Below are 27,942 nucleotides of genomic sequence, written 5' to 3'. Positions count from 1 at the left end.
TGTCACAGCTTGGCAAGTTTCCCAAGACAATCCATACCAGAAAGGAGAATATGGCTGCTGAGCAGCATAGACAGGAGAAATGCCTTATGTAACAGATTCAGTTAAATACTATGAAATGCTGGGACAGGCGAGACAATGGGAAGCAAAATGCAGCCCTTGATCTCTAGCATCAGTTCTGCTTGCCCTCACCATCATCAGCATCTAATAGTCACTGCCTGTCTCCCTTCTCGTCTCCATCTTTTTCAAGAAACTGCCTGCGGCACAATGTACAAACAGCTTGGCAAGCCGTTTTAGAAGGGGTTTTATTTTTTTTTTTTCTCCTAATTCTTTATGAGCCTCATGAGCATTTCCCCACTAATATGCCTGTGGCATCATTAGGTGTTTAATGAGAGTGATGTTGCTTGAATATTATTGTTTTTATAGCTCATTTTGTTTTGACAAGTCTTCAGTTTTGTGGCACTTTATAGTGTGCAGTCTTCCCCTTCCTGTATCTTACAGATTTTGCAGAAATATTACCACAGAGGCATTGTCACAAAACCTGAAATAATAAATTGTCAACATTCAAGATGTTTGAGTGTAATATGTGTTCAACACCGTAGTAAACACCAGCAGTTTAATGACACCAGTTAATTATTTTAGAGTATTTGTTTTGTAATACTGAAGCACTAGCAATACTCCAATAACAGCCATGTCTTGGACAGTAGTTCAGTGCAATTCTGCACAAACAGTTCTGTTTGGATTCTTCTAGCAGTTCCCCAAAAGACTAGCATGTACTCCAGTGCATAATGGATCAGAGTCTTGTTCCTCACATCCACAATCTGGATCATTATAGGATGTGCTCAGATGAAAAATGCCAGCATTGTACCTGCAGAAAACAAGGCTGCTGAAATTATAAATATTGAATAGACCCATACAATGTCATTTTACCTTCTGCATTTTATCTACATGTTGACAGTACTGCATCCATTTCTTTGCTGATTAAATTAGATGGATACAGGTTTTGTGTACAGACAAGACCATAATTCATACTTAGGAAAATGCCATCTTTATCTTTTATGGGTGATCAGAACAGTGCATTTATTGAACAGCTGTGTCAATGCAAGAAAAATATTGTATTTTTAACATACTAATTAGTACCTATTAAGCTCTCACTTTTATGTTATTTTCCAGGTAGTTTTACCTGGTTTAGACTGCCAGTATATATTTTCTTACTTGCCACAGTGGCAGAGCCTTTAAAACAACTAGCTGCTGTCACAAATTTGTCTTGCAGGCCTTTACTAAGATGAGGGGAGTTACTGGGGAGAAGGACAGTGAAGGTACTCTTGCTGCTTCCTTGTGTAATGTGTCCTGCCTGACAGTAAATGGGAAGAAGCTGCACCTCTCTGCAGTCCCTGTTCTCCTGCCACCACTCCACAGTGTGGCTGCACAAATATTTTGTTCTTGGGATTCCTGCTACAGGTCCCAGAGGTCTGTGCCTGTATTCCCAGCAGAGGCAGTGGAGCTGCACAGCTCCAAGAGGTAAAAATAATGTTAACAAAGCAGTAATTGTATACATAACTACTGCTTCAAACATTCATACACTGCCTTCCAAGGACCCTACTTTTATGTCTTTGTTTATATCTAATAACAGTTGCAGTGGTTAACTGACTTTATTTTGGAAACCTTGACGTTTCTCTTGCCAGTACTGGCACTGTGAAGATCAGAAACATAGATGTGCCTTTTTACTCGGTGTCTTCTGATCAGTTTTGTCATTTGGCAACTGTTGTTCTGTTAGACTTTGCAGAATTTGGACAGGATTCTGATCTCCTACAAAGTGACACACACACTTATTAGAATGCAGGAACAGGTTGGGGCCTTTTTTCTGATTGCACCATGCTGAGTGCCATGCATGAAGAATTAGAGGCTGTCTGTTATTATGTGGCCAAACAGCTGCAGGAACTTCTAGTGAGTGCTTTTAAATACTAGTAAAATAAAAATCAAAATCATATTCCCATGAAGCAGAATGTAAAGCACAGGCACTCCTGCAAGTCTCCCAGGCTTTGGAAAAGAATGATCAAATCTGGACCAGGCCATTCTTCTTACATTTAAAGTTTCATTGAAGTAAAATATAAAATAGGGAGAAATTTTGGGTTTTTCTGCAAGTGCTTTCATGGTAGTTCCTTTTTTTATAGTCTCTTTTCAAACCCAGCCCAGTGTAAGGGGGAAAAAATAAATAAAAATTTTAATTTCTAAATTAAATTAAACTCAAGGCTTGAGATTGTGGGGTTTTTTTTGAGATGCCATAGCTAGGAGGCATTTTAAGTTGAGGTTGATATATACTACATTTTATATTAGGTTATTTTTCCTTTTAGGTACACAGGTAATCACTCACATGATATTTCCAATGGGGTACTCCCCAAGCCATTTAATTTTCCTGCTCCTCTGGGAAATGGGACTTGTTCAATCAGCCTCCTCTTCCTGCAAGCAAAATATCCTCATCCTGCTCAGAACAAAAGAACTGACAGATACAGGCAGGTCAACTAGTTTTGTCCTTCTGTCCAGTAAAAGTGCTCCTGTGCTACCATTAAGGTGGTGTTGCCTGAGCATCATGTGCCCCTCTGGGACTCCCTGGGAGCTCTCCAGCTGGGCTGCTACAGGAAAACTGCTCAGAAACCTTCTCAGTTTCTCCTCTCATGCATAGAATTTGGACCATCTCCACTCAGTGACTTTCCCTGATGCATCCCCATACCTGTCCAACACAGCCATGTGGCTCAGTCTTTAGAGTGCAGCTCTGCACCTGTGTGTGCCACACCTGCCCACACCTGTGTGTGCCACACCTGCCCACACCTGTTCAGCACCAGCTGGCCATTTGGCCCTCTGGTTATCAGTGGTGTGTTCTTCATCACCCCCAGTGCAGCCCCCTCCACCTGGCCCTAGGCTGCCATCTGCAAACACTTTGGGCTTCTCACAGTCTTCTGCCACATTTGGGAGGCCACAGCTACAAGCCAAGCCTTTCCTGCATCACTTAACCCAGAGGAGGATCAGCTACCTTCCTTCCCAGAAGGAGGAGTGACAACCACCCCACCCCCCTTCTCCTTCTCTATACTGTTTGCAAAGCAAAAAGAGAGAGTGCTACAGACTTTGTTTCTGAAGTGAAGGCCTGAGTGGGTCACCTCAGAATGGACTGAGGGACCACAGACGTGCTCACCAGGAGACCAAGTGGCTGCTGCAGCAGGATCAGAAGGCTGGTCACAGATGAGGTTTTTAACATAAAGGTGTGTAGGTTGTGTGTGGTACATGTGTAGTGGTGTCACGTGAGGACTGGAAAGCCTCGCGTGGTATCTTGCTGCTCTGGGATAGAGGTGCCTATGAGGTCTGGAGACGTAGCACAGCGTGTAGGGACAGTCCCTGTGCACATGTTGTGATTGCCCTACCTTGATTCCCAACATCTCTGCATTCAGGAGCTCCCCTACTTGCTTGCCCCAGGCTGTACTTTACAGTGACCCTTTACTTGTGCTCTTTTTGGCACAAGAGATACAAAGGGGCCAGTGTTCACATATGCCTGGGGTTAGAAATGGTGGCTCTGTATCCTGAATTTTCTCTCTTGTTTCCAGCCTGGGCCTCTTGTTAACACCAGGTATCAGCTCCCTGAACTGCTGTGAAGCACTATGATCTCCTGTTTCTGGGTCCTATGCAGCAAAAGCAGGATGTGCTCTCAGAGGTGTTTTCAGCTTCTCTGCTCCCAGCAGAGCTGTTTGATCAACACAAGCTTTGACAGTCAGGCATCATTAATTTTCCACAACCTACTACTTGAAACTCCTGGAAGGATGGGCTGTCACTGTTCCTCATAGCCCTTGCTGGCCTGAACTGTCCTCTGCACTGTCCTGCTGCAGAACAAGAGTGCTGCATGCCTCGAGCCACTGCTCTCCTCCCTTGGGCCTGAGATTTAAATTCTGTCAGCTCTGTCAGGGAGAAAAAAGAATTTTCAATATATAATTATTTCTTTTTAAAGGATGAGTTAAACTGTAATGCATTAATGGTGGGAGTGATCATATACAATTCAGGCTTAGTGAGTACCCATTGTCTTAAATTAATCCGAATAAGCACTGTTTTTCCCAGCATTTTAACAGTCACTGTGGAGAGCTCTGCTTCCTAAAACTATCACAAATGAGATGCCACCCTCCTCTTTTGGAAAGCATAATTGATAAAATGTGACAAAACATGGTTATTGGTTATTTGTAAATGGGATACTTTAAAAAGTACTCTCTTACATTGATTGAGTTAAATGACTTGCTGATTAAGACGTCTACATGAAATATTAAACCATCATTATCTGGCTTCTGTTAAAATTCAGAATCAGGATTCTCTTTTGTGCAGAGTAAGTAAAAAGTGTTTTAGAGTAGAATATGAATGTAGTAAGTAAAAGCCAGAGGTATATTTGAATGACAATGACTTCTTAAGAAGAAATTCTAATATGCTTGGGATGGAATTAGAGGGGCACATTTGACACACTAATAGACAGATTTGAGTGCTTCCTGAGTGTTCAGATACAGCAGCTTCTGCTGAAATTCCCAAAATTATACTACTCTGCTATTTCAGCTTTTACAGATACCCCATTTTTACTCTATGAATTATCTGTATGATCTAACTAAAAATACACTTCCAAAGCTTTACCTGAGTCCATCTCCACACACTTTGTTGGAACCCAGGGGCAAGGCCTGTGAAACTGGGACAAATTTCAAAACTGAACATGACCGTTCTTCTCAGTTTCCTCCCTCTTGCTTTTGTCTGAGAAACCTCTACTCAGCATGCATTCCAGGATACTGAAATACCTATTTTACAGGTATTTTTAATACCTAGATTTTTGTTAGTAGGAAATTAGTGCTGGAATTTTCTTTCTTAGAGCCTGGTTGAAAGCTCATTAAAGTCTTTGAAGTTATTTCAATGAACTTATAATGAGACACTTTATGTTCATATGAGCTTCACAATAAAACCAGTGGTGGTATAATACAAATCTGCCTGCAAATCCTAAACCTGACATTATTTCCTGAATGAGATAATGGCAAATGAACTGCTGTTCAAAATAATTCACCTGAGAGTTTAAGTGGAATGTGATATGGAAATACTGTATGAACAAGAGAGAATCAAAAGTTTTAATATAGTTTTTGAACATTGCACTGAAGATACTTTTTGGCAGATGAGTGGTAATGGATGTGGTCAAAGTGAGGAGCTAAGAGATGCTCCTCTTCTTTTGGCATAAAAAGTGATTGGCAGGGAGGTGGAAAGGAAAAAGTTACTGGGTAACAATGCTGTCATTATAATAACCCTAGGCTGTACCTTGGTCTTTTCTTTTTTTTCTAACAACCCACTCTATACACTGATTCTGTGCAACCACAAAATTTAATACATAATTTTTCACAATTGTGTATTAACTCTAAGACTGTGTAGAACTATTGCAGTTTTATGTATTTTGCCCCCCTCATTTTCAGGATTCAATTACAAAGATGTCTGTTTTTATGCCCTGAAGATATATACTTATCCATACACTACAATATAGTCTAAAAAATCTTTTGTAGTTTTTTTTTAAGCTTTATCTCTGATGTTTGAAAACTCAGGTATATTCATAATTAATTGTCTTGATCAAAACCAAACTCCTTACAATTAAGAAACAAACAGAAGGTATGGCATATCAAACAGACTTTCTGCTGCTGTGATCTTACCTAAACACAAAAGAAGATCCTCAGTACTTCCACATTAATAGTAGTAAAATGGGTTTTCTGCTTTCTTTACTTCTTCTTCAAAACCGATTGCTATGTCCTCCCATGCACAAACCTCTGACACTTTACAAACAAACAATAATAAAGATTTTTGTAATTGTGTCAGGAATAAAGACAAGAATGTGTATGTCCATTCAACAGTGAGAGAAATCAGAATTGCTGGTGTAGCAACTGCCTACCAGGCAGAGGAGTAGGAGATTGCAGGGAAAAGAAGGCGGTTTGAAATCCTGCCTGGCAATGATTTTGACGAGGGAGAGACTGTTCATTTTTCAAGTGCTACTAAAACATATGGAACTTGCTTCTAAAGGCACAGGGTTTTGGTGAAGATGTCTTCACTTGGATCTTTGTGCTGGCTTCCATCTGGCCAGATGGCTTTGAAGTGCAGAAGTGTGGGGGTTGGCTAGCAAAGCCTTTTCCTTGTGGGGAGGGTGTTGAAATGGGCTTTGTCTGAGGGAGGGGACTTGGCTGTGTTGTGCCACCTGACCTGTGTCCCTACCTCATAGAGAAGTCACAGTTTTGGAGATGGAGCATGCCTGGAAGGATTCTTGTCACCAATTCTCCATGTTGACATGCTCTGGTCTCTAATACAAGCTGCAGCCATGGGTGTGACCCTGATCACACGAAGTGGGGTGACACACCTTGACGGAGACAGAACATGACACTCCAGGCCTAGTGCAGTTTCCTTCTCATCACTAACACTCTGCCAGCCTAGCACAGTCGTGGCAAAGGTCTGGCACAGGGCCTGTAGTGGTAGAAGCTGGATTCATTCATGCTCTGACCTCTGCAGGAGCATGTTAAGGCTACCAGTGACACCTGAAACAAGGATCTTGCAATTACTATTTCTGTCCACTCCCTGTGCATCAGTTTGGCACTATAATGTGAACTGAATCATCAGTTAAGTGGAGCTATGATAATTTATACCTATTAGATCTAGGTCCTTTTCCATTATCTGTTGAAGGCCAGTTTATTGCCACTGCTTTCTTCCTCTCACACTAAATTGTAATTAATCAACAGATTCAGGAAGGTATCTGTTATGGTTTTGTTGCTCATAGCATATTTTCATACATTAATGCTTCCTGTGTGTGATGCAAATGGCAACTCTCCAAGGTAATGCATTGTTTTTAAGAAGGTCAGTGTTATAATGTATGGTGGTATTTTCCTACACTAATCTGCTTTCTTGTGATCTTTGAATTCTGTGGGACTTTAGCTTAGTAACTGAGATGTGGGAAGAGAGATGGCAGACCCTCCTGAAAGGAACACAGATGTAGGCTTAGCTATTGTCTTTTTAATGGAGGATGAATTAGAATAACACCTGATGAAATAAAATAAGCATAAGGACTAAGGTTGATTAATGACTATTGATAGTTAATCCAGGATTTGTAACTGATCATGTTTACTGTGGTGGTACCTGTGGAACAGCTAAGAATGGAGCCTGGTGTGCCAGGCAGGCAGTGCTGCCCCAGCAGCTGCTCCCCTCTGATCAGTGGCAGATGACAGGAACACTCCATAGTGGGAACACCGAGAACAGCAGACGACTGTGGGAAGCTGGGAACGAGCTGCTGTCCTGACAAAAGCTGTTTTGTGATTGCAAGCACAGGCCTAGCCTAAGCAACAGACACAGAAATTTTCATACCATTGCCTATGGACAGAAGCTGAGCAGTGACAAAACAGAATGGCAGTTGTCTTTATTATGTAATCTGAGCAATCTTCTCCTAGCTTCGAGATTTCAAACACAACAGTAGGACAGTTCTAAAGGCAATCCACAGTGCCAAGCAGTAATGTTTCCCTAGGCATGCTGTCTAAACACCCTTCTGTTGCAAAATACTTTATTTCAGGACTAACCTTATCTTGGGATCACTGTTAAGAGAGACGTAGGTTTAATGGTTAATGGATTTAATTTTACCTATATGCTCTTACTGCTCTCTTATGATTTTACTGGTAATTCTAAAAATTTAATTCACATTGATGAAGATGACTAGAATATCTTGATTTATGTCAGAGACTAAATTTATAAATAAAATATATTTTTGTTCTGTCTGAAAAATAGACAAGACAATCCTCTTTAATTAACATTGACAACTGTATCTCAAAAGAGCCTGTGTAACAAGCAGGCCAGCAAAACATGAATCAACAGCTCAAGCAGCAAAAACGATATTAGGAGAAGTCACTTTCCTCCTTTTGGTTTTTACAATGTTGAAATAAATCAAACTGCTCAAAATAATTATTTTATTAGTTCTTCTAATATTTCAATTGAAATAATGTTGATTAATGTTTGTTGAAACAAGCAGTACATTCAGTTCCTAAATTTATGGATATTAGTGAAATCAGGATTATGTCATTGTAAGAAAGGCCAAGAAACCAGAAATATCTCTGTAGAGTGTAAAGAAATACTCTATGGCAGGTTGAGCAATAAAACACAGATATCTTTCATATCATGTTTCTGTGTGCTTGTTTTTGTAGCTACAAGGGTCTAAAGGCAAAGAGAAGACAAGCTTTACACACAAAGTTAAGGGATTTTATTAGTACAGCCATCTCACCTTAAAAAATTCCCATCATTATATCTTAGGTACTCAGAAATTCTACTTTTTTAGACTGTAGTCATGTATTTAATAAAAGATGCTACTTTTTCCTATAGAGACCATTTTTATCTGAAATTCAGACATCAGGAATCATTTCAATTTTGAAAATGTTATGGAAGACAAGACTTTCTACCAAGGGCTTTGGTATAAAGATGAGATTGAAATAGTAAATGGAGAAGGAAAATAAATGGGCTAAATGCCATGTATCCATTACATGAGAGCATTTTGTAAACCATAGAGACTTAAATTGTTCTACAACTCAAAATTAGATAGCTTAATATTTTATCTGTTGTTGTTTTGTTTGCTATACACAGGATAACCAGAATATGTGTCAACTGAATATGAAATTTTCAAGGAATGATGCATATAGTGGCTGTATTTCCATGGTGAAGCTTTTTGCATCGAGTTAATGAAGTGCTTGGGGTCCTAGGGAATTAAAGGTGCTATATAAATGTAAGAAATTATCATTAAAAAGTTTTTCCCTCCAGGCATTTGGGATTTTGCTATGTGTTACAAGGAGGCATTTGCAGTCTTCTTTCATTCAAAATGCTTCAGCTTAAACCTGTTCCAAGTCTCCCTCGCAGCTTCAGCTACAAAAACGTTTATATGAAGAAACAGTTTTTAAATTGGTTCCAGTTAATCATACTTTGCTGCTAACTTGAAAGAACCTGCCTTGGTTAAAGTTTTTTATAGCCTTGTTGAAGACCAGGAGGAGCTAGGCAGCACCATTCTCTCAAGAGATTTTCAAATGCTATTTTAACCATTATTTAGGCCTTGTCTGCATTGGTGGAGAAATAATACAGGACACAGCCAGAATTCTGCAAACAAAAAGCCAGCTGTGCAGTATCTGGCTTGATTTTCAAGAATCCTATTGTGTGGTTCTTTACTGGCCATACATTTTCTTTTACTGACATTGGAATGCTTCACTGGTCCTAAAGTTTCTGTTTTGTGCAGACATGAAATCCCAATTTTATGTCATTTTGTGTCTATTTTTCAAGTCTTCTTAATCCATCAGGCAACCTATAAGATGATCTACTACTTTTCACATACTATAAATGGCAACAGAAGTGGAATTAGGAATCAGAAGACTTCTGACACCACTGGACATAATCTTTTACCACACTGCCATTTTAATGAAATATTGCATTTATGTGCTCTATTCATTCACACCAAATGTGGATTTTTCTTTTGATCCACAGATTATGTGAATCATAAGTATTTTTAAGAGTCCACTAGTGCTAATGGAATTGGGCCTCTTACTTGAAGTATTAAATTGAGAGATTAAAAAATTGCTAGATGTCGTTAAACTATTGATAAATTATGGGATTTGGCAGCATTAGAACTGAAGTTCAGGTTTTTTATGCTAAGCATTTTACTTGTTCATAAATAGTAATATAATAAATGGAAATATAATAAAACACTGCATTTTCTATAAGTTAATAATTTTATGAAATTTGATTATTTCCTTCAGTTATTAATTGCAGAATCAAAACATGAATTGTTATTCCTTAAATCTTGCCTTCTATGAAACAAAATATATTTAAGTAAGTGTGATGACCTTAAAATTATTGCATGCAATAAAATATATGATTCTCAGCAAGAAGCTTAGGGGTAGCATTAATGTTTGTTTTTTCACATTTTTATTGTTTGTATTTTGGTTAGCATGGAGCACATATGATGTAAGAATCTTAGAAAGAATCTGTGGATTGAACAAGATGATAATGTTTCTTGTGTTTAAGAGCAATGGAAAAACTCCTTACAAGCTCCAAAATAATCAGAACTCAATTTTATAAATGTATATTTTCAGAAAACAAGCTTAATTCTCAGAAGAATAATATTAGCACTCATTAGAGGACTGAATGCTTTGGGGTAGTGTTAATGAAATTCATAGCCTTTTGCCTGTGGGCTATCAGTTTGAATTCAGTCTAACTCAGTGGAGATCGAAAATTGGCCTATTTAATGGCCTTTTAGTCATCTCTAATGAGTTGAGTTTGGTGGGTCTCAGTCCCACAACATAAACCACTCACACTGCCTTCTCCTAACTGGCAAGCTCCAGAGAAACCCCTAAATTTAATGGATTTTGGGGAAAATTAGCCTCTGGTACCATAGAGAAAAAGCAAAGAAAAGTAAAAGCTGTGATAGATGGTTATTTGGGCACTAACACACACATTATTTTAAAATGTGGAATTTATAGTGATATATAAAGTTTATAAATTAGTAAATTAGCTGAGCATGTGACATATGTTGCCACACAGTTATACTGATTGTAACATGACAAAAACTCCCAAAGGGGATATCTACACCTGTGCATAAGATCATGACAACACATTAAATGTTTAAATGCCTCTGGGATTCACTTTTGTCAGAAAAAAACAGGACCAGAACAGATATCTGGGTATCTGGATAGCTACAGAAAATTATGCTGAAAACAATTATTACCTAGTGTGCATCCATTACTTCACAGCAGTCAAATGCTTCTTATTTTTCGTATAGGTATTTAATTTAATATTAAAAACCATACTAATAACATTTCCAGCATCCTGTAGAGAATATATGCCAGTTTTATTTATCTGTATCATAACAGAACTTTTCCTATGTCTAACTGAAATTTTCTCAGTACAGTTAGAGCTGTTACATTTGTCTGCAGTGGGCTCAGTGAACAATGGGTTTTTCTGCCTATGGTCTTTTATTCTCTAGACTAAAATCTCACACATTCCTACTTTCAGTTAGGGTCACATCTTTTAAAATGGTGAAAATTTTCCACCTTCCTTGTACTGTCTTCTACTGGAAGTCTTTTGAAGAAATTTTTCGAAGAAATTTTTCTTGAAACGCAGAGGCCAAATCTGAACATACAGATGAGACTTCACCAGTATTAAAGATGAGGAATTCTTCCTTGTCCTAGATATGACAGTTCTGTTTACACATCTCTCTGTACTGCAGCCTTTTTCACAATGGTGTGACATTGTTGATGCATGTTCAGTTTGTGATTTACTCTGATCCCCAGCCCCTTTTCTGTAAACCTGGTGTTTATTCATCTGTTCCCAGTCTTGCAATTGTGCAATTGTTATTTTCCTGCTTAAATGTTGACGTTGGCACTTGTATTTATTCAATTGCATCATATTTCTGCAACTACTTTTTCAGGAAGGTTTTGAATTCTTTTCTTGTGCTGTAACATGTTTCCAAACTGTGCCAGTTTGGCATTGTTGGCAAATCCAATCCATGTAAACTGTATTCTGTCACTCGTTTAATTAGACTTGGTATCACACACAGGACATACCCTCCTCCAGGGAACCGTATTTTCTGTTCTGCTATTTGTCACAGTGAAACATTGCTGATGTGATTTTGCACCACTGCAGTCATTTCATTATGTTATGTCTTTTGCTTGCTCAATTAAGACTTCTCTGAGATGGTGTAAAAAACCTTACTTAAGTCAAGCCATAACCAACCGAGCACAACTCACATCCAAGGGCTGTTATCCTGTCACAGCTTGGGATGAGTTTGGCTTGATGTGATTTTTCTGACAAATCTATGTTGGCTGTAACTTATCACTTCATTAGCTATCATGTACTTAAAGATGTGTGATTATTTGCTTCAGTACTTTTCTGGGAACAGAGGCTGGAATGATTGGCAGTGCTTGGCTGTACCTATTCCCCCCTTTTGATTACACTGGCGTGTTGTTCCTCTCGCTCTCTCCTGACATCTGTTGTCTCCTGAGCACTCTGACCGCCGCTCGCACCTCTGACGTTGTGTTTATCAGCTCGTCACTCTGCTGCGAAATCTCCCGGGCCCAGCAAGTCTGAAGGGAAAAATTAACTCATCTAAGCACTCTCTACACACTTAGCATTCTCCCCCGATTCTGGGAGAATTCCCTCGCTGAGCCGGGGTTTGCTTCAGCAGCATTAATGTGAGGAGAGAATAGCACCGATCGTGTCTTTCTGTCACCTCTCGGCTGACGGTCCGCAGCAGCCTGAGCCCTCCTCTGGCTCCGCGCTGGCCCGGGAGCGCCCCGGCGCACATCCTGCCCACCTGACCTGGTTTCCCGGGCCTGCGGGGAGGGGACCCCTCCGGGCGGGCGGCAGCGGCGCTGGCACCCGGCCTTGTGCGCCCAGCCCGTTCGGGGGCCGCCCGCGGGGACGCGCCCGGGACCGGGACAGGCGCGCGCCCGCCGCGGCGGGGCGGGGGCGCGCGCTCCCTGCGGGGGAAGGGAGGGATGCTGTGCGCCTGCGCCTTTCGCCCGCCGCAGGGCGCGTGCGCGCTTGTGTCCGTGTGCGTGTAGCCGCGCGCGGAGCGGCGGGGCGGTCAGGAGGCTTGCGCGATGACGTCACGACGGCGCGCGCAGGACGTAACCCCGGCGTGACGCACAGCCCGGCGAGCCCGTGAGTTTCCCGTTACGATTTATTTTTTCGTATCGCGCCCCCGCCGCCCCCGCCCGGCCGCGGAGTGAGCGGGGAGAGCAGGAGGCGCAGGGCCCCGCGGGCCGGGGGGCGCGGGCCGGGGCCGAGCGGAGCCCACCCAATCCGGGCCGGGCCGGCCGCCCTAGCGGCGGGTGGCGGAGCGGGCGGCTCTGCCCCATCCTGCCGCATCGGGAACATGGCGGCCGCCTCCGACCTGGTGCGGCACCGCGGCTCGGCCGCAGCCGCCCCCGCCGCGGTAAGTGGCCGGGCCGGGGCGGCGGCGTGGCGGAGGTCGAGCGGCCGCGACAGGCGCTGCCCTCCCCGGACCTTCCTTCTCCAGCCCGCCTTGTCGCCTCTCTCCGTCCCTTCAAGTGCCCCTCGCCACCTCCCCGAGCCGGCGAGCGGCGTTCCCGGTGCCCCGGCCGGGCGGGACACAAAGGGCTGTGTCGAGGAGGGTTTTGTTCGGTCACATGCAGCGGCGCAGCCAGTGAGCGCGGAGCGGGGAGGGGGAGCGGGGCCGCCGCCATTGCCAGGCGCGGAGGAGCTGGGCAACCCGGGGCCGCCGCTCGGGGCCTGGGGCCGGGCCGGCGACAGCCCGGTCGGGGGAGCCAGGTAATGCCCCGCGGGCGGGGGCGGCCGGGCGGGACAATGCCGTCGCTCGAGGGTGACCGCGTCACCGTGGGGGCCCGCAGGCGTCCGTGCCCTGCCGCCGCCCGCCCCGGCGGGTCCCGCAGGGCCGGCTCCGCTCCGCCGCGCGTCTCCCTGGTGCGGGTCCCGCCCGCGCTGCCCCCCTGTGCTGGCGGCCAGCCCGGGAAAGGTTGTGCTGCGGTCCTGGGACAGCGGGAGCGTGCTCTCTTCACTCTCCCCTTGGTTCCCTTCCTGCTTGGTGTGAAGCGGAGGGGCTCTGAAGCCCTGGTGTCGGTACAAAGAGGTGGCGAGTCCCCGGCCGGCCGCGGCGCTGGCCTGTGTGCCCTCCGGGAGCGGTGGCAGAGCTCCTGGCGCAGAGGCGCTTTATAACAGCGAGGGAAAAGTTACGGTTCAGGTATCAAAGTCGTGTGTTCGGGCTCCCAGCAGCTTCAGGATCTGGCGGTTTCTCTGACAAAGTTTGCGTTACCAGCTTGCAGTGATGAGCATCATTCTTACAAATGGAACTTGTGCGAAATGCAGAAAGTTTTTTTTCTTTTACGACTTGTGTGTAACCTTCAGCCTATTGGCAATACCTCTGTCTGTAGTTGACCAATCAAGTGGCAATGGAAAACAAGTATGATATATCAAAATAGGTTTCCCTCAGTGCTGTACAGCTCTAGCGCTTTAAGCAAAACCTCATTTGCGGTGATATTCTGATTCCTGTCCCCCTTTCCAGCACATAATTAAATTATGAAGATTGTGTCATGGAACTTTGCTTTCAAACACATGTGAGGAACGAATGTGCACCAGATTTTTAGAGTGAGAAGTCATTTCATGTTGTATAGAGTAATGAATGAACACATTAAGTAGTTGATAGGGTTTTTAAATACAAGTTGCAACATAATTTTTGATTCAAATTATGAAAAAAATTTAAAGAGAAGATTCTTCACAGTAGAAGGTGAAGTGCTTCAGAGTTTTGGTAACTTAATATGTTTCTTCTGTGTAGAATTCTTTACTACTTGACTTGGCAAAGTCGTTGATTAGATAATGCAGAATAAATCTGGGGAAGCTTTTAGTGGGTCACTTAGGTGCAAGAAAATGCAGCAATTTTCTTATTGGAGAGGAGTTGAAGCAGAATGCATCGATGAGCAGTGCAGTGTGACAATCCTGTTACACTGACTTAGAGTCAGAGCTGATGTTGCAAACCTGTATAATGTAACTGCAGAGGGATTTGGTGCAGAGTTATACAAGAATTACAGCAAGAATTGAAATTAATAATCTTAAGAATATCTTCTTAGAATAGTTTATTCTGATGTCTCGTACTAGGAAGACCAACCTAAGGAACAGTAATTTTGTGGAGGAAAACTCCCATAAATGTCACCAGAGAGATTTGACTTGTCTTTTTATACATTTTCCTTTCTTTTGTTCAGTCTGCATGATTTTTTATTTAGTTTTTTTTTAATTAAAAAAAGTCCTGGGCAATTATCACTTTAATAAAACCCCTAAAACCAACCTAACAACCAAGGGTGTACTACTCTTTTTTTTTTTTTTAACATTTCGTGAAGTCTAGTGTCTGATTTATGCTTAGTATCACTCAGAGGAATATGCCTAGGAAAGTATGAAAGTTCTTAATGCAGAAAGGGAGTTGAACTCTCAACAGGTGACCTGGCTAGTAGGAGAAAAAGGCACTGACCACTTGGAGCATCTTTGTGAGCTAATTTAATAGAGAAAAGATTGAGTGAAATAGGAACATCAGCAGCTGAATAAACGTGATTTTAAACAAGAATGGTAATGCCTTTGACTTTAAAATAACTGAATTTCATATGGACACTAAAGTCAAGGGTTGTCAGTGGAATTTCTTGAGCAATAGTTTGTGCTTACGCTGGCAAGTATTACCCAGCCTACTAGTATGTGTACTTTTTAACTTCAGCCTTTTCAAGTCACTTATGGAGAAAATGGAACTGAAAAAGGAATAAAATTCTCAATAGTAATCAAGCACACATGTGCTTACACACAGTTAGTGGTTTCAAACACTCTCAGGCTTTTAAAAGCTCTGAGAACTTAAAACTGAAGAAAATACAGAATAGTTATGTCACATGCTCTGCAGCTTCACCTGAAATTGGTTTGAATTAAAGGTTTTTGAACAGCTGCTGATTCACTGTGTCAGTTAGCACTGTCCTCGTATTTTTACATTTTCAAGCAACTTTTTATCTTTAGCCAAGTTCCAGTGATGTGTCTGTCAGATCTACCTTAAGATACTTGTTTTTATTCCCTTTATTCTTTAAGTACCGAATGCATTGCTCCAATGTTGGTTACTACAAGCCACGTTCAATTGCTTTCCTTTGTGCTCTGAATTGCAGAGCATTTTGTATTATGTAGCCAGAGACTGGGAAAATGACAATAAAATTAAACTATGTCGCACTCACTTAAACTGATTTTGAGGCTGAGTAAACTTGGCATAACCTCCGAAACCGGATTTGTTCAGATGAAAATAATGTCCACCCTACTTCAGAGTGTGAAGGTATCCCTGGTGAAATAAACCAAAACCAGTTTGTCTTCTCTGAAAATATATTCATTGGTTTTCCCGAGTACTCTGCCTATAAACCAAATCTTTAAGCTGACTTTTGTTAATTAACGTTTTTCCTTGCTGCATTTTTTTACCAATGTAGTTGTAAACTTCATATTGATACTATATAAAGGACTTTAGTTACCTGTGGAAATTGTGGTTGTTGGTCACTGATATCTGGCGCTGGTAGACATAAAGATATTGTCAGAACAAGTTAAAAGATTTCATAAGTTTGTAGTATCATGAAAAAATATCCTTTTTATGCCCAATTAACAGAAAACCCAAAAAAACCCAGACAGAAAGCTCACATAAACATTGCCTATATGCATTGTGTCCTTAGATGAATTAATGGGAACATTTCATGCAAGCAGTAATGGAAGAAGGAATGCGCACGTGGTTCACAGAATTGTGAAATGCCTTGATTTCACATAAAAACAGATGCAAATGCCCTGCACCTCTACAGTGCAGCAGTCCTGTGGGATGCCATCTGATGCTCAAATCACAGTTCGCCACCAAGAAGGACCATGTAATGAGTTTGCATAAACTTCTAATATGTGTTGTTTTCAAAATTTTTAAAAGCATGAATAGGCTCTGTCACTTAGAAGGAGAGCGAACTTTTTAAATATTTCATAATGAAATATATTATAAAATAGTTTAATATAAAATAATTTATTTTAAATCATTTGATGCCTTTCTGCCTCTGTTCTACTGTACACAGCAGCTGTTAGGTTGACAAAATGTTGCAGCCATGCCCTTATATTGCCAGTGAGGTTAAATGAGGGAAGACTTCCTTAACTCTGTGTGTGTATGTGTTTTGGTTACATTAAATGTTGAGTGATAGCATGCTTTTGAGCAAACTTGGATTGCAGAGAACTTCAGTAGAAGTAACAGTAATGCTCTTGGTATGGGAACTAATGGCTCATATTAAATCCAGATTCTGGAAATGGAATTCTCTAGTTGATGTTTATTGATTGATATTGAGTGCTTTGTCTTACAAATAATTAACTAGTTTGAAGATGAGGAGCTATTTAGTAATTCAGTATTTCTTGAAAATTAATCCCGTTTGTGAAGTTCATGCTCAAATCAGAATAAAGGTCAGATGGCAGGGTTTAGAAATATTTCAGGCCCATTGTTAGTGTGTTGTAACTTTTCAGTATGCTGAATACTACAAGTTAGATACTTAGCATACTTAATTGGATCTTTTTTTCTTCATAAAGGGACACTATTTTGTGAGTATTTGAATATTTTTTACTTGCCCTAAATGGCTACTTGATAATGCTCATTTTTACAGAGCAGTGGAACAGGAGAGAAGGCACATTTTGGGAAACAGGATGGGAGGAATTACAGGTGCCTTATTGATTGGTCCAATTGTGGCTGGTCATGAATCAAGATCATTGTACCTTCCCTGTTTCCTGGACCAACTGTTAGCACCCATTTGTAAAAGTAGTTTCCACAGAAAAATATCTCTTGTGTAATTTACCTTTATTTACAGGCTTTTACCTGATGCATCCATTTATAGTTTTAGTGAAAGACAGGGAATTCCTTAGCAAATATAGTCACTGAAAAGTAGTGATGAGTTCCTTCTGCCTGCCTTTCCACAGAATAATATTTTGGTACATTGATGGCATTGAGTTATGCTTTATCCCATCTACTTTCCCAGTGTGGCTCTTTGGTAGGGACAGGAGTGAGTTTTCCAGAAAAGGCAGACAACAGGAGGCCAAGTGACTGCTTTTGGAAAACTGATCCTTATGTCTGCTCCTTGCTGCTTCTGGAGGAAGTGCCTGGAGTCTGTTACTTGCCTGGCTGCAGTCAGTGTGTGGTGGGTGGTGGTTATGGTTTAGGGTTTTCATTGGTTTGGTTGGGGTGTTCTGGCTGATAGGGTTTTTTCTATTTTAGCTTCAGCATTTTTTTTATTTTTCTGGTGTGGTTGTCCTCTGTGTATTTCTGATGTCTGCTTCTGCTCAGCTCTCCTAGGAGCTTCTATGTGTTATAATTTTTGGTACTTACTTTTGGAAAGCCCTCGATGTTTATAATGTTTGTTGCTGATACTTTTCTTTATCTTAAAATGTGGGCATATACAACAGTTTTGTGACTGTAGAGTTTCAGGAACTTTTCTCTGATATTGACTTAGTTTTCTGGATTTATCTTTTTCAGTCAGAAGAGAAATTTATAGCATTTGTATCCTAAAATTAGGCTCCCAACAACCAAAACAGTGGCTGTAGGTTATTGCATTTGTTATTGTGTTTACTTAGGTTATTCTGTTTATGCATGTAAGAATATTGTGTATTCTTATGAATGTTCTTAGGAGCCTTCACTAAAGACACTAGATTCTGTGTTCTCCCCTGTGATAATTGGTAGGGAGGGCAGGGAAGGGGAGTATTTTTTTCTAACAGCTGTATTTTTGTTGTTGCTACTCAGTCAGCTTGGTATTAGAAACAATATTTTCAACAGAGGACAGGCGCTGCCTGCTAAGCTCCAATATAAATAACGTTTTTTCTTCACGCAGAAGTGCTGGGTTTTTTGTTTTAATACCATAGCTGTGAGTGTATCTCATATGAGAAAGTCTTGATTGTGTGTGCTGTCACGGGGAGTGGGAAGTGGCAGTTCTGCAGCTGGCTTCTCACAGTTCTCTCTCTCACTGAAGTGAGTACTCTGCCCTCTTTTGCTTCCTTTTTCCTAATACGCTTATTGACATATTGAAATCACCTGATCTTTTGTGTTCTTGGCCAAAACTTTTTGACATTGAGAATCTGTGGCATGTAATGAAAATAACTGCATTGTGTATGAATTGTAGTGAATATTTGCACTCTGAAATAACTTTTAAAACAGTTTCTCATCTTGTTGAAAGTTGAGAGCAAAATGGCAGTTGGAACTCCCTAATGAGATAGTTATTAACAAAAAATTATGTTGTGACAGTGTTTTTTACTGGGATAAAAAGGAGGAAGATAAGTTGAGGAGACATGTGATGGTGAGCTAACCTAGATAAGCCACAGTGAAAAAACTGGAAGGGTTTGGAACAATTACAGAGTGGGAGGGGATAGAACTTGCATGTCTGGAATGCAAGCTGAGCTGAAATGCTGAATAAACTGAGGTGGAAGGAGTTGTTTGTGTTGTTACTTAAACCAAAGATGATAGGTACTGTCCATGGTCTTTCTAGATCTTTGCTTTGAGAAAAGGATTGAATGTTTGTTTTATTTGACTTGTTTTCTTACAAAAGTGGTTCAAGATAGTGATTGTCTTTTTCTGTCCTTGTAAAGCCTTGACTGTGTTGGACAGTAGTGACTCAAGTGATGAAAAGCAGTGGAGTTGTTGGGGAACTGCTTTAGCATGGATTCCTAGAGACCTTTCCTTTTGTTCCTGTTTTGGAGTAAGGTAGGTACATCAATAGTGTTCTGTGCCACATTCCTCTAAATGCCAAGCCCTTGTTCCCAAACTTTGGCGGTGATGAGACTTGCTGTGGAAGTTCAGGTTTATTCTCACTGCTGTACATGTGACTGAAAAAGCTGCTGGATGAGAGAGATTGTTTCTTTCCCAGCATGTGTGAGATTAGGAGAGGAAGAACAGCTTGTCCAGAAAAAAATTGTTCTCCAGGTATCTCTCTACCACAGTGGTAAGACTGCTATTGCTTTTCAATGTTTTACCAGTTTTACCAGTAATGTTTTAAGGTTTTTAGCAGTAATGAGCACTAGAAGGCATAACATACTTTTGCACAAAGGAGAACGCAAAAAATAGAAATGATCCTTGGGAGAAGCCATCCAGGTTCCTATATAACCAAAATGTCACAGCATTTCCAAAAATACCATACAGGTACTGTGATAATTCACTCTTAGAAATGTCTTTTAGACACTAAAAACAACTTTGGAATTTGCCTTCCATTTTTCAGTCCAGTGAAATGTTACCAGAGGTGAGCAGAGATGATGACTTGTCCGGTACGGAGTTACGTCAAGAACAAATAAGCACTTGTGTTTCTTTGCATATCTTTACAGATATTTATCAATATGTCTATATAGACAAACAATTTTAAGTTGGAATATTGTGTTTTGGAGCATCATACAAGGTTCTAAATAAAGGCAATATTTAGGATAATGTGCTGACATTCAGTAAAACTGGAGGCATCCAGGTTCTGTAGTCTCTTCAGAAGTTCAGTTATGTCCATTAGGAAATTAGAGAGACGAGTTGATAGTTTTGAACAAGAAGTACTGCAGTATTGTAGCAGGACCTTCCTTCATGTCATTTGGAGCATTAATGATGAGTTCGTTTTTGGGTTTTGGTTTTTCTGGGTTTTTTTTCTTGTGGAGTCATTTAGAGAAAAGTTGGTTTGACTCCTGCAAGGTGATCACTTTGATGTTGAGGATACTGGGTGCTGTTTTAAATAAAGTTCTATTTAATATATTTCTAGTAACTTTGCTTTAGGTCCATCTAGTAAGCAGCTCCTGAAGCATGCTGATGCATACTGTTTTCAAAGGATGTAAATATAAAGGCGGGTGGATTAATTAGTGATCACCTGTGTTGTGGTTTCCATGGTCTACTTTGATCCAAGTTTTCTTCCAACTTAGTGATGCTAAGTGCTAGTGATACTAGGAGCTAGGGTGCTTTTGTCCAAAGTAGTATCTCTGTGATTTCACTTTTGTTCTGACAGACAGTTTTACCTTAACTTTTCTTCCATCTTTTAAAGTAATTTTCCAGAACGCCATTTTCAGCTGGAAAGAGTGCTCTGGTTTTTACCTGCTTGAGGCTGTTCTTTTTCTTCATGTTTTCTGTCACAGTAGATTCATTAGCATTTCTTCCTGTCCTTAAAGGAGATTTTAGTATTCAGAAATAAAAACCAAACCTGGATGGTGTTAAATGGAAAGCTATTTGAAAGAATGCAAAACTGTTAAAGTTACCAACACTTTTCCACAGGACAATCCTGTTAGTGTAAAAAAACCCACCTCACTTCCACTCCCCGCACCCCCCCCCCAAAAAAAAAACCCTGACCAGAAAACAACAAAAAACCCTCCACCCCAAAACTCTCTTGTCTTTTCAAGACTAAAGTACAAGTCTGGGTGGTTTGTGGCTGCCTGTATCTCACTAAAAAATCGAAGATACTAATATCACTGTTTTCCTCTAAATATCGTAAATTCCAAACAGTTTTCTGGTTCAAGAAAGAGCTTTGGTTAAAATATTCTGTAGGCTTAATTTTTGAGAAGTTAACCTTTTCTGTGCTATAACTTTCTTTGTTTTCTGTTTTATTTGTTCTTGAAATTTCTTTAGTTTTTTGAATCTGAGGCTAAAGACTGGTTACTTCTCAAATTTGTAACAATACCTTATGTATTTTTGAACTTTTATCAGTTCTGCCAAGTCATTCATAGCTTTTGTTTTCTCTGGAGCTGTTTAAAGTTGATTGAGTAGGTATTGAATAAGTTCTGAACCTTTTTACCAGAATTGCTTTAATTTAGTGTGCTTCTATATGTTGTCTTTGAACTTAAGGAAAAGTTACTCTTGCTCCTTTTATCCATTTAAACAAGATTTCATATTCATACATATTCTCTCAACATTTAAGTGTTGGCTGTATTTTTTCAGTGTTTCACTGGAAAACAAGCATGAGGTCTTGAAATCTAACTTGTGTGCTTACAAAATTCCCAGTAATGAAGAAACACAGCAGCTCTGGGGCCAGCCAGTAGGCAAATAGTCAGTTCTATTTATGGGCCTAGAAGAAGGCACAGAACCTCTGCTGATGTACATCACTAAGCTTTTGGGACATATTAGTCATGGTGAATTTATGAAGCCTTTGAACAAGGTATTCAGGGGGGTTTTATTTTAACTGTGAATGTCCAAGACAATGGCAAAGTTGCCCTTACCTTTGGTGTTGACTTTGGTTTGTTTTAAGAAGCTTTTTTATTAATGTGGATAACATAAGCTGTTTACTTGCTAGAAGAAAATATTTCTGTCTTGGAGCTATGTCCTTTTTAGGGTGGGAAGCATACAGGTTTCTTTGCTTCTGTTAAAAAGCTGTGTCTGTATTCTGAAACAGAGTAATGATGTGACTGACTTGTGCCATTTATACTCTTGGATTTTATGCAATCTTAGCCCATGCAGATCCAGTTCTTTAGTGCTATCCTAATAATCCAGTGTAAAGCATATGAAACAGGCTTGCAGTATCTATCTTGTCTCTTGTGTTTTTTGAGCTACTTTTGAAAATTTGGTTGGGAAACCTGCTCTGGTTAGGCAAACTGACCAATCAAGTATGTATGGATTCTTCAGCTCCAACAAGATGAGATATCTAAGGACAGGCAATGGGCCAGATGTGCTCAGATGAGGATAACTGGTGTGGCATGCTGGAGATACCAAGTTTTTTCATTTACCTTCACATATTTGGAAGAACTAATTCAAATAGCAAAAGAATCAAAGATTTTAAGCTTTTGCCTGAAACAAAAGGAAGTGAACAAGTCAACAGGTGTTTAAAGGGTTTAAGGCAGAAAAGAGAATTATTAATGAAACTCTAATCTTGAAGTGAAGCCTGCATAGAACTGCTGCATCTTCTTGCAATCTTGCATAAGGACTGTACAGATGTTTATTAAACAATTTAGAAAGTACCTCAAGGTACTGCATAATGTGGGTAGAATCCTTAGGGTAGATCTTGAACACACCTGCTTCCTAGCAAAATGCTTTTCATTGAATAATTTTGTGGCAAAGGCAGTAATTTTAGTAAACTGTGAAATTTTACTATAGGAAGCCCTCCTGTATGATGACTGTATTAATAATAAAGCTTGTGGACCCTGTCCAATTGCATACAGGGACCATGAATTGGAGCTTATTAATGAGACATGGATGCTGTGTCAGACCTGAAGTGTGGTTGTGGTGCTGGTGGTGTGACTGGCTCAATTGAGCGTTCACGATAGTAACTGGTGGTCACAAACCACGTTTCAAAGAGGGATGTGGAAGCATTTGCCACAGTTTGCTTGCCAGGTGGTATAACCTCAATTCTAAGATGTGTGCTGTTCCTATTCAGAAAACACTAATGCAGCTATCTGGCATGAAGGTGTAAAATAAAACACATCTGACTAAATTTTGTTGCATTGCTGCAGCTTATCTAAGGCAGGAAATCGTTTTTACCTATTTATGTAGGCTATGAACAATGCTGGAAACTTAGTGTCACCAAACCAAAAGTGAACACTGTGCAGCTCAGTGAGGAATTTTTACATTTTCAATGGCTATTAAGGTGTTAGTGTTGACAGCATATTATAACTTTCCTTCTTCACCAAAACCATTCCTCTGTCACCAAAAGGCAGGCTCCTGCAAAATGAAGGGAAGTCCTTATGTTACTGGCTAAGTATATGTGACTCCCCAAAGTGCTCTTTCATAGATTATAAAGATTATAGCTTGCATATCAACCCAATTACGAAACATTTTGTAGCTTCACTTCAAATCTGGTAAGTGGTGGCTGAATGCTATTGTATGAAATGTGTGCATATTTTATTTGGAAAAAGCTTTTGCTGGAAGAATAGCAGTGCTGGAATTTAAGTTTGTAGGTGGTTGGTTTGGAATTTGTATTTTTGGAGGGTTCTTTTATATGGTTATTTTCGTCATCTTGGAACATTCATTGTAGTGGCAGCTTAGTCCTCTGATAAGGAAGAAGGATGTCTGAGAGTTAGCAGTGCTGTTTACAGGGAGTGATACCTGTGAGTGTCTGCTCTGTCCTCTGCTGGAAGGTACTGTCATAGGGATACCGGAATAAAATCTCTGTCGCACCAATTCAGAGCTCACCATAAGCCTACTTTCATTTTAAGTGTTACCCTTTATATATGAGATATTTTTTAGCACTTCATGAGCAAAGCTTTGTGAATACTTACCAAAAGTATGCATGAAATCTCCAGGAAATTTTTGTTAGGTTTTACATTTTCACGGGCGCAGAAAATGCACTTCCTCTGAGGCTAGGAACAGGAGATTCCCTTTCCTGCTATAATCAGGAAATGTCAGAAACGCTGTCTAGACAGACAACAGCAGGCATTAGAGCTCGTGATCCCAGCATAGCTACCCTTTCAACTGGAACAAACTTGTGAGGAACTGAATTTGGGATTAGGATCCTGTTTTGTAGGGAGTACTTATGTGTTAATACCAGTGCACTATTTCCTGTCGCTGCTGTTACAAATGTTTATGTAATTCACTTTCTGTTCTCTACTGCTTTCTTTCAAACTGTCATGATAGCAAGAAGGAGAGAGGGTTTTTAATTTTTTTTTAAAGAAGAAAATAGTAATTTATCACTAATTTTGAGCTGGAGGATTTTAGGCTCAACCTTTTTTAAAATCTGTGTTGCAGTCTTAATTCAAGAAAGTATTTCAAGTTTTGTCATTTTTAGGACTTTAGAAACACAGAGGAAAAGCAGAGGAAGACTTGGAAGTGAACGTTACACTAATTTGTCTTACAACGTAGAAAATGTAGAGCTATCCAGAAGCAGTTTACTAAGAAATGAGTTTTGGCTGCAGCACTGGCTTTGATGGTGTAATGTGTGATGTGTGGAGTTAGCTGGCTGCTGGCTGCGGTGACCGGGGCGCTGCCTGCGGCTCGGCGATCCTGCCCTGGGCTGTGTGTTCTGAGCGCCTGCAGGTGGAAATAATGAACTGCAGCACTTCCCCTCAAGTATCCTGCAGTACCAAACTGTTCCTCTCCTAAATGGCGGGGTTGGTCGTTTGGTGTTTTTAAAAAAAGGGAACAGCCACGCTGTTACATTTTCATTAGCACAAACTGAAATTGAGTCGAGTGCAGCGCTAGAGCATACTGATACCAGGTGAGTACACTGGAGTGAAGGTGGTCTGCACGGAGACATCTCGAGAGTGTTCCCAGGGAGAACTGCTGAGCCTTTGGGTTTGTGCAGAGGTTGCAGGAAGGACTGTTGGCTTTGAAACAGTGCTAAAGCTGGAAAGAAAATGGCTACCAGAAATTATTGTTGCTACAGTAAGAACATGGCGTGATTATTAATGTGCTGCTTTAACTACTGTTAGAAATGTTGTGTGAGATACTGCCTTGAAGTAAAAGTGTCCTTAAAGGGAACAGATATTTTAATCCATTTAGATATAATGGATATCATCAGGCATTCTTGTTTTAGAATGCCAGTCAATTTAGTGGAGAAACTAATTTCTGGTAAATATCTTTTAAAACCTCGTTACTGCCTTTTCTTCACTAAAAAATTTGCTTAATGGCTTTAAATTTTAGTAATAAACATAATGCCCTTATAAAACAACTTGCAGGGAAAAAAACATTACAGTGATACTATTTCACAAAATATCTGGTAACATAATTCTGGTTTTCTGAAATTAAGCCCTGAGTGTTTTTTCTGCATGCAGCAAAGTTGGGTTTTTAAAAATATTTCTTTATATTTTGAGTTTGAAATAAATATACCCAACCTAAATCTTTTTTGAAGCTTTATAAGTAAGGATTAAGATATATAAATAAGGGTCATTGTAGAGTGGAATCTACTTGGGATACTGTATTGTATTTTATTTCATAAGGATGTAAGTGTACATTGTGTAGTAAACTTGCATTTTTTTTATTAATAGGTTGCAGTTATAGTGAGGAATTTAGCTGTGTCTGCACTTAATCAAAGTCCCATGTGTGTGATATGTTTTGTATCTATAGTAGATCCCATTTTTCTGTACATTCTTCATCTTTTGGGATTTTGGTTCTCTGTTGGACTTCCTTGACTGAAGTCACTGGGTTCATTCAGTAGAGGTGGGGCTGATAAATTATTTACAGTAATGTGTGTCAAACACACATAAGATAAAACTTAGAGGTTGTAGAAAAATGAGTAGTATGTGAAGACAGACGTTTGAACTGTAGAGTGGTGTTGCTTAGTGGTACACTAAAGGGGATGCACTAATTTGATGGACACAATCTTAGCTTAAACTTTCTTTACTTTTATGCTTAACTTGGCCTGCTTCATGTTTTTATTAAAATTTTGTAGTTCTGGTGAAAGGAGAGGACAACACTAGAAATATGTAACAGCATTGTGCAGTTTAGTATTTTAAAAACAAGCTTTGAAATATATAGGAGGCTGCCTCAGATGTTTCTAAAAATTTGCCTTTTTTTAAGACACAAAATGCATTTTTTTTTACTTAAGGGTGTTGGTTCTTTAGAAAGCGCTTCAGTGATCAAACTTTCCTGGTTTGCATTTTCAGTTACTTTTCAGCTGAGAAATGGAAGGTGCAAACTTGAACTAAAAATTTGTAAGGAACTATAATCAATTTTCTTATGAGCTAGGGAAGATGTGTAAATATGTTTGTTTTGCAGTGCTTGTAGTCATAGTCACTGTATCTTGAGGTGCTGTGTAAAGCCTACATGATGATGTCTGGTGAAGCAATACATGTATATATGTGTGTGTGCAAATATATCTATTTCAGACTGGACACAAAGTGATTGGTTAACTGGAAGGGTAGAGGCAGTTGCTGTCCAGGTAATGTATTGATGAGATTTTGCTGACAGCATAATGAATGGAGATATGTTCAGAGTCAAGGATGATCCAAGGGTGTGTACAGTGCCTTTAGCAGTTTGGAGTGGACTGGAGAGATGTGTCATTCTGTGCTTTAAGCTTTCCCTATTTAAGAAAAGCTGTTATATTTAAGGTATGTAAGTGCAGCAAACAAAGAGCTAGTTCATGTGGTCAAAATGAATAGCTGAAGGGTGACTGAAAGTGTATGGATGTTTATTATGCAGGTGGTAGGTTGATTTGTAGCTTAAACAGGCGGAGAAATTATAATGACAATTTATTTTTCTATAGCTTGTTGCTTATGGTAGATCTCATTGTGAAGAATGCCATTTAATTTAGTAGGGTATTGATGGACTGTAAACTTTTTTATATCAGTGATACTTAGAATATTGCACCCATCTTAGCTGAGGGGAGAAACTGCATTGGTAAGTAACCTTCAGAAACAACATGTTAGTATTTTCTCTTAAGGTCTTGAAATTCTAAATGTTTGCAGGACTCCCATCTTCAAACTGATGCTTCAGTTTAATGTTTTTATTATGCTTTCATTTGTGTGTTCATTGTTACATATTTGCTTACTGGATAATGTATGCTCAAAGTAAATAGCTCTCAAATTGTTTCCCCTTGCTTTTCTGTAGACATCTTTGCATCTTTATTGTGTTCCTGTTGTGTACATCTTTGAATATTTGCATCTGATCTGTTTACTGATAGAGAGGAAAAATAATCTTTTCAAGCAGTATGTTTTGTTAATCCAAACTCCTGCCTACCTAGAATACTTTTCACTGTGATGACTTCAATTTTTTTTTGTGGTATGCACATTTTTGAAATAATAATTAAATCTCGACCTCATTGATGGTATAAACAGAGGTTCTTTTTTTCCATTCAAGCTACTCTCTCAAACTACTTTTTTCCCTACTGTGATACTCCTATTAAAGTTGGATTCTTGATATTCTAATATTGCATTCAGATACTTGTAATCTTGTTTGGACTGAAACAGTTTCCCAGTCTGAGGTATGATCAGTTGTGTTCATTTTTTATGCTGTCACATGTTTTCTTGAAGTGCTTCACTGTCCCATATGGAGAGTTGTCAAAGAGCTAAATTTTCTGCGAGTAGAAAAATGAGAGATTTCAACATTTCCACGTGAAAGCCCTACCACAGCTTTGGGAACTGTGTGTGTGGCTTTTACTATGATGAGTAGACAAAGGAAGAACTGTAACTTCTTTGAACTATTTTTCAGATAACTCTCAAAATCTAGCAGGAGATTCAGAAGGCAGTCTTCTCTCTTGCAGTCCCTTGCTTGCTTTTGTTCACTCATTGCAGATTCTTTGAAGTCAGGAGCATCTCCAGTAAAAAGACATAAGTTTTGTCTCTTAACGTTATAGAATGTTAAGCTTTTGCTTAATTTGGCATCTGGGTTCTTCAAGCTCCACCTGTTCTTAAATATTGCTCCTCCTAACTATTTTAAGAAAAGTCATTGTTATTTTTCTTTACAAATTTAATTTTGGTAAATGGGATTGTGACATATATAATTCAGTTGGTTGAAGTACAGTTGGAATAGCA

General features: G+C 40.0%; 1 protein-coding gene and 1 long non-coding RNA gene across 8 annotated transcripts in view; one reads left to right on the top strand and one right to left on the bottom strand.

Annotated features, from left to right (window-relative positions):
• ZNF644 (zinc finger protein 644) overlaps positions 1–27,942 on the top strand; it is a 76,649-nt gene that overhangs the window by 12,994 nt on the left and 35,713 nt on the right. The window contains exons 1-2 of one of the 7 annotated variants that reach the window (XM_033068065.2): positions 12,662–12,711; positions 19,180–19,294. The exons of 3 other annotated variants lie outside the window; for them this stretch is intronic. The gene's annotated coding sequence lies outside the window, so the exon portion shown is untranslated. Of the gene's footprint in view, positions 1–12,653; positions 12,712–12,902; positions 12,986–19,179; positions 19,295–27,942 lie in introns of those variants that run through there. 3 more of the 7 variants (XM_033068064.2, XM_033068067.2, XM_033068068.2) reach the window with 3 other exon arrangements.
• On the bottom strand, positions 8,395–12,434 carry LOC117000444. The gene is made up of 2 exons (XR_004418763.1): positions 12,278–12,434; positions 8,395–12,131 (listed from the first exon to the last, which is right to left on the bottom strand). It is a non-coding gene; the product is annotated as an uncharacterized LOC117000444 (long non-coding RNA).

Source organism: Catharus ustulatus, chromosome 9 (genome assembly GCF_009819885.2).
Source record: "Catharus ustulatus isolate bCatUst1 chromosome 9, bCatUst1.pri.v2, whole genome shotgun sequence".
Lineage (NCBI taxonomy): Eukaryota > Metazoa > Chordata > Aves > Passeriformes > Turdidae > Catharus > Catharus ustulatus.
The sequence above is the reverse complement of the archived record's forward strand: the minus strand, read 5'-3'. Positions and strand labels throughout refer to the sequence as shown.